Source organism: Balaenoptera borealis (assembly GCF_965194805.1).
Source record: "Balaenoptera borealis genome assembly, chromosome: 6".
In the NCBI taxonomy this organism is placed as follows: domain Eukaryota; kingdom Metazoa; phylum Chordata; class Mammalia; order Artiodactyla; family Balaenopteridae; genus Balaenoptera; species Balaenoptera borealis.
Genome location: NC_138863.1, coordinates 136,069,196 through 136,084,434, shown reverse-complemented (window position 1 = coordinate 136,084,434; position 15,239 = coordinate 136,069,196).

Below are 15,239 nucleotides of genomic sequence, written 5' to 3'. Positions count from 1 at the left end.
AAAATCCAGTGTTATTTCATGAAAAACACTCAAGAAAGCAGGAATAAAAGGAAATTTGCTCAATATGGAAAAGGGTAGTACAAAAAGCCACAGCAAACATCATGCTCAACGTTAAAGACTGAAAGATTTACTCCTGAAATCAGGAACAGGGCCAGGAAGCTGGCCTTCATCACCGTTACTCAATAGTGTACTGGAAGTTCTACCCAGAATCTTGAGGAAAGAAAGAAAAGGCATCCATGGGTGAATGGAAAAATTAAAACCGTGTCTCTTCACAGAACATAGGTCACATCATCTTATATATAAGACTACCTATAATCAGCAAAGAAATTATTTGAGCTAATCAACTCATTAATAAGCAAAGTTATAGAACAAAATATCAATTCATGAAAATCTATCTTATATGCATACGCTGGCAAAAAATAATCTGAAAAAGAATTTATGAGAACAATTCCATTTTTAAGAATGTCAACATCAATATTTAGGAGTATATTTAATCAAGGGACGAGACTTGTTTTTATGTATGTAAAGTTGTATGTTTGAAATTACTGGAAAGTCAATTACTTTTCAAAACATCATGTATGTCAACAGCATGCCAGAAAAGCAGAGAAAACATCAAACTTCCATATAGAAGCCAAGCCTTACCCAGATCCAGTTCACCCAAAGTCCACATGTCATTTAGAGGCACTGTGGGAAGGTTATATTAGGAGCCGCTGTCCTCCGTGTTGTGGACGACCTGGATATGGTAGAAACAGTGGGATTTTTGAATTCCAATTTTCCACTTCATTCCACAATAAAACTATTAGAACTAATAAATCAATTCAGTAAAGTTGCAAAATCAATACACAGAGATCAGTTGCCTTTCTAAACACTAATAATGAACCATCAGAAAGAGAAACAAAGCAACCCTATTTACAACTGCATTCAAAAAGAACAAAATACCTGGGAATAAAGTCAACCAAGGAGGTGAAAGACCTGCACACTGAAAACTTGAAGACATTGATGAAGACATTGAAAGACACACCAATAAATGGAAAGATATCCTGTTCTCATGGAATGGAACAATTAATATTGTTAAAATATCCATGCTACCCAAAGCAGTGGACACAGTGAATGCAATCCCTCCCAAAATTCCATGGTATTTTCCCCCAAAATAGAGCAAATCCTCCTAATATCTGTGGGGAACCACAAAGGACCCCAAATAGCCAAAGAAACCCTGAAAAAAGAGAACGGGCTGGAGGCATCTCCCTCCCTGACGTCACACTCTCCTGAGAAGCTACAGTCACCAAAACAGTGTGGAACTGGCTCTAAACGGGCACAGGGACCAGAGGAACAGGCCAGAGAGACCAGAATTCAACCCACACGGACGGGGTCGGTGAATTTATGACACAGGGACCAAGGACACACCAAGGAGCACGACACGCCCCACGATAAATGGTGCTGGGAAAACTGGACGCCCCATAACTCACGCTGGCTACCCTGCACACAAACCTGACCAAACACCCAGCTTTCCACGCCAAGCCCTCCCTCGCTCACACGAAGACGGACCCCCTCAACGGTCAGTCGCCCACAGGAAGCTTCTCCCCACTTTTCCTCACCGTCTCTTCACCTTTTCCTCAGGCATCACCTGGGTCCTCAGGAAACCTAGTTCCCTAGTCAGCGTGGAGGCAGCCCCACTTTGTCCTGAAGCCGAAACCCCAGCGAGTCCTGAGGAGATGGAGACCGAGCTCTCAGCAGAGAAGCAGAGCCGGGCGTCCTACCTGAAGGCCCCCGCCCCCGCCCCCGCCCCCGCGCCTGAGGAGGCTCAACTCCTCTCAGCTGCCCTCACAATCGAGGTCCATGGAACGAGCATGCGCTGTGGGTCAGAGAGGCGAACTCGGCGCCACCCTGTGGTCAGTGCAGGAAGTGCAGGCCGCGCCTCCCTCACAGGTCACTGGGGGCAGCGTGCCCTACTGACAGGACTGCTGAATCCATTGAACTGGAAATTCAAACGAAAATGGAGTCTCTATCCCAAAAGTTTTCTAAAAGTAGTTAAGGAACAATTAATTGGAAACCATTTGGAATGAAGTGAATGTAGATGCAAACTTTACAACTTATACCAAATTCACTCAAAGTTATTCAGAGGCAAATTTTATTTTAGTTTATAATTTATGTTTGGCTGCATTGGGTCTTCGTTGCTGCATGTGGGCTTGCTCTAGTTGCGTCGAGCGGGGCTACTCTTCGTTGTGGTGCACGGGCTTCTCATTGCGGTGGCTTCTCTTGTGGGCGAGCACGGGCTCTAGGTGCGCAGGCTTCAGTAGTTGTGCCACGCAGGCTTGGTTGCTCTGCGGCATGTGGGAGCTTCCCGGACCAGGGCTCGAGCCCGTGTCCCCTGCATTGGCAGGCGGACTCTTAACCACTGCGTCACCAGGGAAGTCCCCACAGACAAACTTTAAATACAAAACTATTCAAGGGGCTTCCCTGGTGGCGCAGTGGTTGAGAATCTGCCTGCTAATGCAGGGGACACGGGTTCGAGCCCTGGTCTGGGAAGCTCCCACATGCCGCGGAGCAACTAGCCCCGTGAGCCACAACTCCTGAGCCTGCGCGTCTGGAGCCTGTGCTCCGCAACAAGAGAGGCCGCGATAGTGAGAGGCCCGCGCACCGCGATGAAGAGTGGCCCCCGCTTGCCACAACTAGAGAAAGCCTTCGCACAGAAACGAAGACCCAACACAGCCAAAAATAAATTAATTAATTCATCAATTAAAAAAGAAAGCTGTCTCTCAAATTTAACTTCCAGAATATATTCAGGAAAAACGCATACGCCCTTTTTGCCCAACCAAAGAAGCGGGCAATGCAAATCAACACTACAGAGAGGTATCACTTCGAATCAGAAAAAAGGACCATCCTCACAAAGGGTAAAAACCAGATATGCAGGACAAGGAGAGGAGAAAAGGGAGCCTTGTTACGCTGAAGGGGGGAATGTAAATTGCCAACGGCCACTCTGGAGAAGTGTGCTGTGTTTCCTGAAGCATCTAAAAAACAGAGCTACAAAGCATAGGGCGCTTCCACTCATGGGCCTATATGTCGGCAAAACCAAAATTCCACAGGATGCAGGTACCCCGTTTACTGCTGCTATGTTTACAACAGCCTCGACTTGGGTACAACTTAATAGTCCTTGGAAGGAAAAAACGGTGAAAGAAAATTTGGTACTTAAGCACAACGGAATATTACTCAGCCCTGAAATCAATGAAATGAGGCCAGTTGCAGCAACTCAGGGGGACTTATGTATGGTCATTGAGAGTGAAATAAGTTAGACAGCAAGAGAAACTTATCATAAGATATCACTTATAAAGGGAATCTAAAAGTCGCCAACCATGAACTGAATTACAAACAGAACACCATCACACATTTACAAAACACACTTACGGCTGCTTAAGGGGAAAAGTGTGGTGCGGTGATGCATAAACCAGGAGGTTGAAATTGGCACAGATACCGTTCCATACGCCAATAATGTAATCGCCAAGACATACTCATGGTTCAAGGAACTGGACTCAGCACACTCTATTCACAGAAAAAACATATATCTGACTACTAGAAACTAGAAAAGAATTTATTGATGTCTCTCTGTAAGTGACTCAGGTGGATGTACAGCACCAAGAAACACAACATTGCAAATCAGCTACACCCCATTATGAAAATTAATTATAAAAAAAGAAAGACAGTGAGAGAGAGAGGAATTCTCACAAAATTCAATCAGGGGCTGTGATGCAACTGGACTGACCACATCTACACTCACAGCTCAATGGGACGTAAGGCTGGACACCCTAACCCTAAACCCTAACCCGAACCCTAACCCAACCCTAACCCTACCTTAACCGTAACCCTAACCCAACACTAACCCTAACCCTAAACCTAAACCCTAACCCTAACCCAACCCTACGCCTAACCCTAACCCCTAGCCCTAGCCCTAGCCCTAACCCTGACCCTAACCCCTAACCCTTAACCCCTAACCCCTAACCCTACCCAAGTTCACAAGTAAACTTCTCGCCCACCTGGAGAGAGCGATTTAATTTGAAAGAGTAAAGACACAATCAGCTCAGTAATTGGCCACGGGGGCTGCAGGGGCCAAGGCTAACCTGAGCTGGAGGAACGTGGGTGCCTGCCTGGATGCTCAGAGGCCAAGGGCTGTCCTGAGACCTGCTTGGACACCCGTGCAGATGGAACATAGGATCCGTCCAGTCCCAGGAGGGCCCCACCAGCCCTCACGAACGCAACACCAGACTTCCCTGGTGGCGCAGTGGTTAAGAATCCACCTGCCAATGCAGGGGACACGGGTTTGAGCCCTGGTCCGGGAAGATCCCACATGCTGTGGAGCAACTAAGCCCGTGCACCACAACTACTGAGCCTGCGCTCTAGAACCCGCGAGCCCCAACTGCTGAAGCCCACGCGCTTAGAGCCTGTGCTCCGCAACAAGAGAAGCCACCGCAATGAGAAGCCCCCGCTCGCCGCAACTAGAGAAAGCCTCCGTGCAGCAATGCAGACCCAACACAGCCCAAAATTAATTAATTAATTAATTAATTAAGGGAAAAAAAAAGGCAGCACCTGGGGACTGGCAGACTGAGGCACCAAGTCTTACATCACGTCTACTTAGTATCCTGCATGTCAGGGCCATGCTGGACCTGGGGCTGCCCAGACAGAGTGGGGCCTGCATCACCCTTCCCAGGAGGGAGGGTGGAGGGAAACCCTGCATGACCTCTGAGGCCCTAAGAACCCTTGACTAAGGCTGAGCTCAATTTGAAACAGTGGGTGACCAGAGCAGACATTTCATTCGTCTATCAATGAGAATCCAGCACTGGAGGAGCAGCAAACAATGGCCTCGCTCAACCTTGACGCTAATCCTGACATGGACCCTAACCCTAAACTCTGATCCTGACCCTAAGCCCTGACCTAACCTTAGCCTAACCCGTACCCTAAACCTGTACCTTACCCTAACCCATGCTCTACCCGCATCCTACCTGTACCCCAATTCTCACCCATACCCTAACACCCACTCTAACACAGAACCCTAACACCCTGAGACCAAAACCATAAACCTTAACCAATAAGCAAAACCATAACCATAACCAAACCATAAAATATAGTCATTAACCATACCCATAAATAACTCATTAACCATAAAACTTAAACCATAACAGCAACCATAAACCATACACAGCCCCAACCCTCACACCAGCCCCAGCCCTAATGCTAACCCTCCAAACCACTTACACCAAGCCAAGTCTAATCAGATTATACAAATACATCTCGAAAAAGAAAACTGGGGAATACTCTGGTGGCCCAGTGGTTAGGACTCTGTGCTTTCACTGCCAAGGGCTCGGGTTCGATCCCTGACTGGGGAACTAAGATCCCACAAGCCATGGGACGTGGCCAAAATAAATAAATAATTAAAATGAAATAAAACCACTATTTTAAAAAAGATTTTAAAAATAAAGGAAAAAAACAAGAAAACTACCCCAGTACAACTTACAAATATGAACGTAAAAATCTATCACACAATAATAGCAACATGAAACCAACAGAACTTTAAATGGATAATGCCATAAGCAAGTATCTCTACACCAGAAATTTCAGGTTGCTCAACATATGAAAAGTAAGCAATGTATTCAACCACAATAATGGTGTGAAGTAAAAACACATAATCATATCAATTAATGCAAAACATCTACAATGAAAATCCAGTGTTATTTCATGAAAAACACTCAAGAAAGCAGGAATAAAAGGAAATTTGCTCAATATGGAAAAGGGTAGTACAAAAAGCCACAGCAAACATCATGCTCAACGTTAAAGACTGAAAGATTTACTCCTGAAATCAGGAACAGGGCCAGGAAGCTGGCCTTCATCACCGTTACTCAATAGTGTACTGGAAGTTCTACCCAGAATCTTGAGGAAAGAAAGAAAAGGCATCCATGGGTGAATGGAAAAATTAAAACCGTGTCTCTTCACAGAACATAGGTCACATCATCTTATATATAAGACTACCTATAATCAGCAAAGAAATTATTTGAGCTAATCAACTCATTAATAAGCAAAGTTATAGAACAAAATATCAATTCATGAAAATCTATCTTATATGCATACGCTGGCAAAAAATAATCTGAAAAAGAATTTATGAGAACAATTCCATTTTTAAGAATGTCAACATCAATATTTAGGAGTATATTTAATCAAGGGACGAGACTTGTTTTTATGTATGTAAAGTTGTATGTTTGAAATTACTGGAAAGTCAATTACTTTTCAAAACATCATGTATGTCAACAGCATGCCAGAAAAGCAGAGAAAACATCAAACTTCCATATAGAAGCCAAGCCTTACCCAGATCCAGTTCACCCAAAGTCCACATGTCATTTAGAGGCACTGTGGGAAGGTTATATTAGGAGCCGCTGTCCTCCGTGTTGTGGACGACCTGGATATGGTAGAAACAGTGGGATTTTTGAATTCCAATTTTCCACTTCATTCCACAATAAAACTATTAGAACTAATAAATCAATTCAGTAAAGTTGCAAAATCAATACACAGAGATCAGTTGCCTTTCTAAACACTAATAATGAACCATCAGAAAGAGAAACAAAGCAACCCTATTTACAACTGCATTCAAAAAGAACAAAATACCTGGGAATAAAGTCAACCAAGGAGGTGAAAGACCTGCACACTGAAAACTTGAAGACATTGATGAAGACATTGAAAGACACACCAATAAATGGAAAGATATCCTGTTCTCATGGAATGGAACAATTAATATTGTTAAAATATCCATGCTACCCAAAGCAGTGGACACAGTGAATGCAATCCCTCCCAAAATTCCATGGTATTTTCCCCCAAAATAGAGCAAATCCTCCTAATATCTGTGGGGAACCACAAAGGACCCCAAATAGCCAAAGAAACCCTGAAAAAAGAGAACGGGCTGGAGGCATCTCCCTCCCTGACGTCACACTCTCCTGAGAAGCTACAGTCACCAAAACAGTGTGGAACTGGCTCTAAACGGGCACAGGGACCAGAGGAACAGGCCAGAGAGACCAGAATTCAACCCACACGGACGGGGTCGGTGAATTTATGACACAGGGACCAAGGACACACCAAGGAGCACGACACGCCCCACGATAAATGGTGCTGGGAAAACTGGACGCCCCATAACTCACGCTGGCTACCCTGCACACAAACCTGACCAAACACCCAGCTTTCCACGCCAAGCCCTCCCTCGCTCACACGAAGACGGACCCCCTCAACGGTCAGTCGCCCACAGGAAGCTTCTCCCCACTTTTCCTCACCGTCTCTTCACCTTTTCCTCAGGCATCACCTGGGTCCTCAGGAAACCTAGTTCCCTAGTCAGCGTGGAGGCAGCCCCACTTTGTCCTGAAGCCGAAACCCCAGCGAGTCCTGAGGAGATGGAGACCGAGCTCTCAGCAGAGAAGCAGAGCCGGGCGTCCTACCTGAAGGCCCCCGCCCCCGCCCCCGCCCCCGCGCCTGAGGAGGCTCAACTCCTCTCAGCTGCCCTCACAATCGAGGTCCATGGAACGAGCATGCGCTGTGGGTCAGAGAGGCGAACTCGGCGCCACCCTGTGGTCAGTGCAGGAAGTGCAGGCCGCGCCTCCCTCACAGGTCACTGGGGGCAGCGTGCCCTACTGACAGGACTGCTGAATCCATTGAACTGGAAATTCAAACGAAAATGGAGTCTCTATCCCAAAAGTTTTCTAAAAGTAGTTAAGGAACAATTAATTGGAAACCATTTGGAATGAAGTGAATGTAGATGCAAACTTTACAACTTATACCAAATTCACTCAAAGTTATTCAGAGGCAAATTTTATTTTAGTTTATAATTTATGTTTGGCTGCATTGGGTCTTCGTTGCTGCATGTGGGCTTGCTCTAGTTGCGTCGAGCGGGGCTACTCTTCGTTGTGGTGCACGGGCTTCTCATTGCGGTGGCTTCTCTTGTGGGCGAGCACGGGCTCTAGGTGCGCAGGCTTCAGTAGTTGTGCCACGCAGGCTTGGTTGCTCTGCGGCATGTGGGAGCTTCCCGGACCAGGGCTCGAGCCCGTGTCCCCTGCATTGGCAGGCGGACTCTTAACCACTGCGTCACCAGGGAAGTCCCCACAGACAAACTTTAAATACAAAACTATTCAAGGGGCTTCCCTGGTGGCGCAGTGGTTGAGAATCTGCCTGCTAATGCAGGGGACACGGGTTCGAGCCCTGGTCTGGGAAGCTCCCACATGCCGCGGAGCAACTAGCCCCGTGAGCCACAACTCCTGAGCCTGCGCGTCTGGAGCCTGTGCTCCGCAACAAGAGAGGCCGCGATAGTGAGAGGCCCGCGCACCGCGATGAAGAGTGGCCCCCGCTTGCCACAACTAGAGAAAGCCTTCGCACAGAAACGAAGACCCAACACAGCCAAAAATAAATTAATTAATTCATCAATTAAAAAAGAAAGCTGTCTCTCAAATTTAACTTCCAGAATATATTCAGGAAAAACGCATACGCCCTTTTTGCCCAACCAAAGAAGCGGGCAATGCAAATCAACACTACAGAGAGGTATCACTTCGAATCAGAAAAAAGGACCATCCTCACAAAGGGTAAAAACCAGATATGCAGGACAAGGAGAGGAGAAAAGGGAGCCTTGTTACGCTGAAGGGGGGAATGTAAATTGCCAACGGCCACTCTGGAGAAGTGTGCTGTGTTTCCTGAAGCATCTAAAAAACAGAGCTACAAAGCATAGGGCGCTTCCACTCATGGGCCTATATGTCGGCAAAACCAAAAATCCACAGGATGCAGGTACCCCGTTTACTGCTGCTATGTTTACAACAGCCTCGACTTGGGTGCAACTTAATAGTCCTTGGAAGGAAAAAACGGTGAAAGAAAATTTGGTACTTAAGCACAACGGAATATTACTCAGCCCTGAAATCAATGAAATGAGGCCAGTTGCAGCAACTCAGGGGGACTTATGTATGGTCATTGAGAGTGAAATAAGTTAGACAGCAAGAGAAACTTATCATAAGATATCACTTATAAAGGGAATCTAAAAATCGCCAACCATGAACTGAATTACAAACAGAACACCATCACACATTTACAAAACACACTTACGGCTGCTTAAGGGGAAAAGTGTGGTGCGGTGATGCATAAACCAGGAGGTTGAAATTGGCACAGATACCGTTCCATACGCCAATAATGTAATCGCCAAGACATACTCATGGTTCAAGGAACTGGACTCAGCACACTCTATTCACAGAAAAAACATATATCTGACTACTAGAAACTAGAAAAGAATTTATTGATGTCTCTCTGTAAGTGACTCAGGTGGATGTACAGCACCAAGAAACACAACATTGCAAATCAGCTACACCCCATTATGAAAATTAATTATAAAAAAAGAAAGACAGTGAGAGAGAGAGGAATTCTCACAAAATTCAATCAGGGGCTGTGATGCAACTGGACTGACCACATCTACACTCACAGCTCAATGGGACGTAAGGCTGGACACCCTAACCCTAAACCCTAACCCGAACCCTAACCCAACCCTAACCCTACCTTAACCGTAACCCTAACCCAACACTAACCCTAACCCTAAACCTAAACCCTAACCCTAACCCAACCCTACGCCTAACCCTAACCCCTAGCCCTAGCCCTAGCCCTAACCCTGACCCTAACCCCTAACCCTTAACCCCTAACCCCTAACCCTACCCAAGTTCACAAGTAAACTTCTCGCCCACCTGGAGAGAGCGATTTAATTTGAAAGAGTAAAGACACAATCAGCTCAGTAATTGGCCACGGGGGCTGCAGGGGCCAAGGCTAACCTGAGCTGGAGGAACGTGGGTGCCTGCCTGGATGCTCAGAGGCCAAGGGCTGTCCTGAGACCTGCTTGGACACCCGTGCAGATGGAACATAGGATCCGTCCAGTCCCAGGAGGGCCCCACCAGCCCTCACGAACGCAACACCAGACTTCCCTGGTGGCGCAGTGGTTAAGAATCCACCTGCCAATGCAGGGGACACGGGTTTGAGCCCTGGTCCGGGAAGATCCCACATGCTGTGGAGCAACTAAGCCCGTGCACCACAACTACTGAGCCTGCGCTCTAGAACCCGCGAGCCCCAACTGCTGAAGCCCACGCGCTTAGAGCCTGTGCTCCGCAACAAGAGAAGCCACCGCAATGAGAAGCCCCCGCTCGCCGCAACTAGAGAAAGCCTCCGTGCAGCAATGCAGACCCAACACAGCCCAAAATTAATTAATTAATTAATTAATTAAGGGAAAAAAAAAGGCAGCACCTGGGGACTGGCAGACTGAGGCACCAAGTCTTACATCACGTCTACTTAGTATCCTGCATGTCAGGGCCATGCTGGACCTGGGGCTGCCCAGACAGAGTGGGGCCTGCATCACCCTTCCCAGGAGGGAGGGTGGAGGGAAACCCTGCATGACCTCTGAGGCCCTAAGAACCCTTGACTAAGGCTGAGCTCAATTTGAAACAGTGGGTGACCAGAGCAGACATTTCATTCGTCTATCAATGAGAATCCAGCACTGGAGGAGCAGCAAACAATGGCCTCGCTCAACCTTGACGCTAATCCTGACATGGACCCTAACCCTAAACTCTGATCCTGACCCTAAGCCCTGACCTAACCTTAGCCTAACCCGTACCCTAAACCTGTACCTTACCCTAACCCATGCTCTACCCGCATCCTACCTGTACCCCAATTCTCACCCATACCCTAACACCCACTCTAACACAGAACCCTAACACCCTGAGACCAAAACCATAAACCTTAACCAATAAGCAAAACCATAACCATAACCAAACCATAAAATATAGTCATTAACCATACCCATAAATAACTCATTAACCATAAAACTTAAACCATAACAGCAACCATAAACCATACACAGCCCCAACCCTCACACCAGCCCCAGCCCTAATGCTAACCCTCCAAACCACTTACACCAAGCCAAGTCTAATCAGATTATACAAATACATCTCGAAAAAGAAAACTGGGGAATACTCTGGTGGCCCAGTGGTTAGGACTCTGTGCTTTCACTGCCAAGGGCTCGGGTTCGATCCCTGACTGGGGAACTAAGATCCCACAAGCCATGGGACGTGGCCAAAATAAATAAATAATTAAAATGAAATAAAACCACTATTTTAAAAAAGATTTTAAAAATAAAGGAAAAAAACAAGAAAACTACCCCAGTACAACTTACAAATATGAACGTAAAAATCTATCACACAATAATAGCAACATGAAACCAACAGAACTTTAAATGGATAATGCCATAAGCAAGTATCTCTACACCAGAAATTTCAGGTTGCTCAACATATGAAAAGTAAGCAATGTATTCAACCACAATAATGGTGTGAAGTAAAAACACATAATCATATCAATTAATGCAAAACATCTACAATGAAAATCCAGTGTTATTTCATGAAAAACACTCAAGAAAGCAGGAATAAAAGGAAATTTGCTCAATATGGAAAAGGGTAGTACAAAAAGCCACAGCAAACATCATGCTCAACGTTAAAGACTGAAAGATTTACTCCTGAAATCAGGAACAGGGCCAGGAAGCTGGCCTTCATCACCGTTACTCAATAGTGTACTGGAAGTTCTACCCAGAATCTTGAGGAAAGAAAGAAAAGGCATCCATGGGTGAATGGAAAAATTAAAACCGTGTCTCTTCACAGAACATAGGTCACATCATCTTATATATAAGACTACCTATAATCAGCAAAGAAATTATTTGAGCTAATCAACTCATTAATAAGCAAAGTTATAGAACAAAATATCAATTCATGAAAATCTATCTTATATGCATACGCTGGCAAAAAATAATCTGAAAAAGAATTTATGAGAACAATTCCATTTTTAAGAATGTCAACATCAATATTTAGGAGTATATTTAATCAAGGGACGAGACTTGTTTTTATGTATGTAAAGTTGTATGTTTGAAATTACTGGAAAGTCAATTACTTTTCAAAACATCATGTATGTCAACAGCATGCCAGAAAAGCAGAGAAAACATCAAACTTCCATATAGAAGCCAAGCCTTACCCAGATCCAGTTCACCCAAAGTCCACATGTCATTTAGAGGCACTGTGGGAAGGTTATATTAGGAGCCGCTGTCCTCCGTGTTGTGGACGACCTGGATATGGTAGAAACAGTGGGATTTTTGAATTCCAATTTTCCACTTCATTCCACAATAAAACTATTAGAACTAATAAATCAATTCAGTAAAGTTGCAAAATCAATACACAGAGATCAGTTGCCTTTCTAAACACTAATAATGAACCATCAGAAAGAGAAACAAAGCAACCCTATTTACAACTGCATTCAAAAAGAACAAAATACCTGGGAATAAAGTCAACCAAGGAGGTGAAAGACCTGCACACTGAAAACTTGAAGACATTGATGAAGACATTGAAAGACACACCAATAAATGGAAAGATATCCTGTTCTCATGGAATGGAACAATTAATATTGTTAAAATATCCATGCTACCCAAAGCAGTGGACACAGTGAATGCAATCCCTCCCAAAATTCCATGGTATTTTCCCCCAAAATAGAGCAAATCCTCCTAATATCTGTGGGGAACCACAAAGGACCCCAAATAGCCAAAGAAACCCTGAAAAAAGAGAACGGGCTGGAGGCATCTCCCTCCCTGACGTCACACTCTCCTGAGAAGCTACAGTCACCAAAACAGTGTGGAACTGGCTCTAAACGGGCACAGGGACCAGAGGAACAGGCCAGAGAGACCAGAATTCAACCCACACGGACGGGGTCGGTGAATTTATGACACAGGGACCAAGGACACACCAAGGAGCACGACACGCCCCACGATAAATGGTGCTGGGAAAACTGGACGCCCCATAACTCACGCTGGCTACCCTGCACACAAACCTGACCAAACACCCAGCTTTCCACGCCAAGCCCTCCCTCGCTCACACGAAGACGGACCCCCTCAACGGTCAGTCGCCCACAGGAAGCTTCTCCCCACTTTTCCTCACCGTCTCTTCACCTTTTCCTCAGGCATCACCTGGGTCCTCAGGAAACCTAGTTCCCTAGTCAGCGTGGAGGCAGCCCCACTTTGTCCTGAAGCCGAAACCCCAGCGAGTCCTGAGGAGATGGAGACCGAGCTCTCAGCAGAGAAGCAGAGCCGGGCGTCCTACCTGAAGGCCCCCGCCCCCGCCCCCGCCCCCGCGCCTGAGGAGGCTCAACTCCTCTCAGCTGCCCTCACAATCGAGGTCCATGGAACGAGCATGCGCTGTGGGTCAGAGAGGCGAACTCGGCGCCACCCTGTGGTCAGTGCAGGAAGTGCAGGCCGCGCCTCCCTCACAGGTCACTGGGGGCAGCGTGCCCTACTGACAGGACTGCTGAATCCATTGAACTGGAAATTCAAACGAAAATGGAGTCTCTATCCCAAAAGTTTTCTAAAAGTAGTTAAGGAACAATTAATTGGAAACCATTTGGAATGAAGTGAATGTAGATGCAAACTTTACAACTTATACCAAATTCACTCAAAGTTATTCAGAGGCAAATTTTATTTTAGTTTATAATTTATGTTTGGCTGCATTGGGTCTTCGTTGCTGCATGTGGGCTTGCTCTAGTTGCGTCGAGCGGGGCTACTCTTCGTTGTGGTGCACGGGCTTCTCATTGCGGTGGCTTCTCTTGTGGGCGAGCACGGGCTCTAGGTGCGCAGGCTTCAGTAGTTGTGCCACGCAGGCTTGGTTGCTCTGCGGCATGTGGGAGCTTCCCGGACCAGGGCTCGAGCCCGTGTCCCCTGCATTGGCAGGCGGACTCTTAACCACTGCGTCACCAGGGAAGTCCCCACAGACAAACTTTAAATACAAAACTATTCAAGGGGCTTCCCTGGTGGCGCAGTGGTTGAGAATCTGCCTGCTAATGCAGGGGACACGGGTTCGAGCCCTGGTCTGGGAAGCTCCCACATGCCGCGGAGCAACTAGCCCCGTGAGCCACAACTCCTGAGCCTGCGCGTCTGGAGCCTGTGCTCCGCAACAAGAGAGGCCGCGATAGTGAGAGGCCCGCGCACCGCGATGAAGAGTGGCCCCCGCTTGCCACAACTAGAGAAAGCCTTCGCACAGAAACGAAGACCCAACACAGCCAAAAATAAATTAATTAATTCATCAATTAAAAAAGAAAGCTGTCTCTCAAATTTAACTTCCAGAATATATTCAGGAAAAACGCATACGCCCTTTTTGCCCAACCAAAGAAGCGGGCAATGCAAATCAACACTACAGAGAGGTATCACTTCGAATCAGAAAAAAGGACCATCCTCACAAAGGGTAAAAACCAGATATGCAGGACAAGGAGAGGAGAAAAGGGAGCCTTGTTACGCTGAAGGGGGGAATGTAAATTGCCAACGGCCACTCTGGAGAAGTGTGCTGTGTTTCCTGAAGCATCTAAAAAACAGAGCTACAAAGCATAGGGCGCTTCCACTCATGGGCCTATATGTCGGCAAAACCAAAAATCCACAGGATGCAGGTACCCCGTTTACTGCTGCTATGTTTACAACAGCCTCGACTTGGGTGCAACTTAATAGTCCTTGGAAGGAAAAAACGGTGAAAGAAAATTTGGTACTTAAGCACAACGGAATATTACTCAGCCCTGAAATCAATGAAATGAGGCCAGTTGCAGCAACTCAGGGGGACTTATGTATGGTCATTGAGAGTGAAATAAGTTAGACAGCAAGAGAAACTTATCATAAGATATCACTTATAAAGGGAATCTAAAAATCGCCAACCATGAACTGAATTACAAACAGAACACCATCACACATTTACAAAACACACTTACGGCTGCTTAAGGGGAAAAGTGTGGTGCGGTGATGCATAAACCAGGAGGTTGAAATTGGCACAGATACCGTTCCATACGCCAATAATGTAATCGCCAAGACATACTCATGGTTCAAGGAACTGGACTCAGCACACTCTATTCACAGAAAAAACATATATCTGACTACTAGAAACTAGAAAAGAATTTATTGATGTCTCTCTGTAAGTGACTCAGGTGGATGTACAGCACCAAGAAACACAACATTGCAAATCAGCTACACCCCATTATGAAAATTAATTATAAAAAAAGAAAGACAGTGAGAGAGAGAGGAATTCTCACAAAATTCAATCAGGGGCTGTGATGCAACTGGACTGACCACATCTACACTCACAGCTCAATGGGACGTAAGGCTGGACACCCTAACCCTAAACCCTAACCCGAACCCT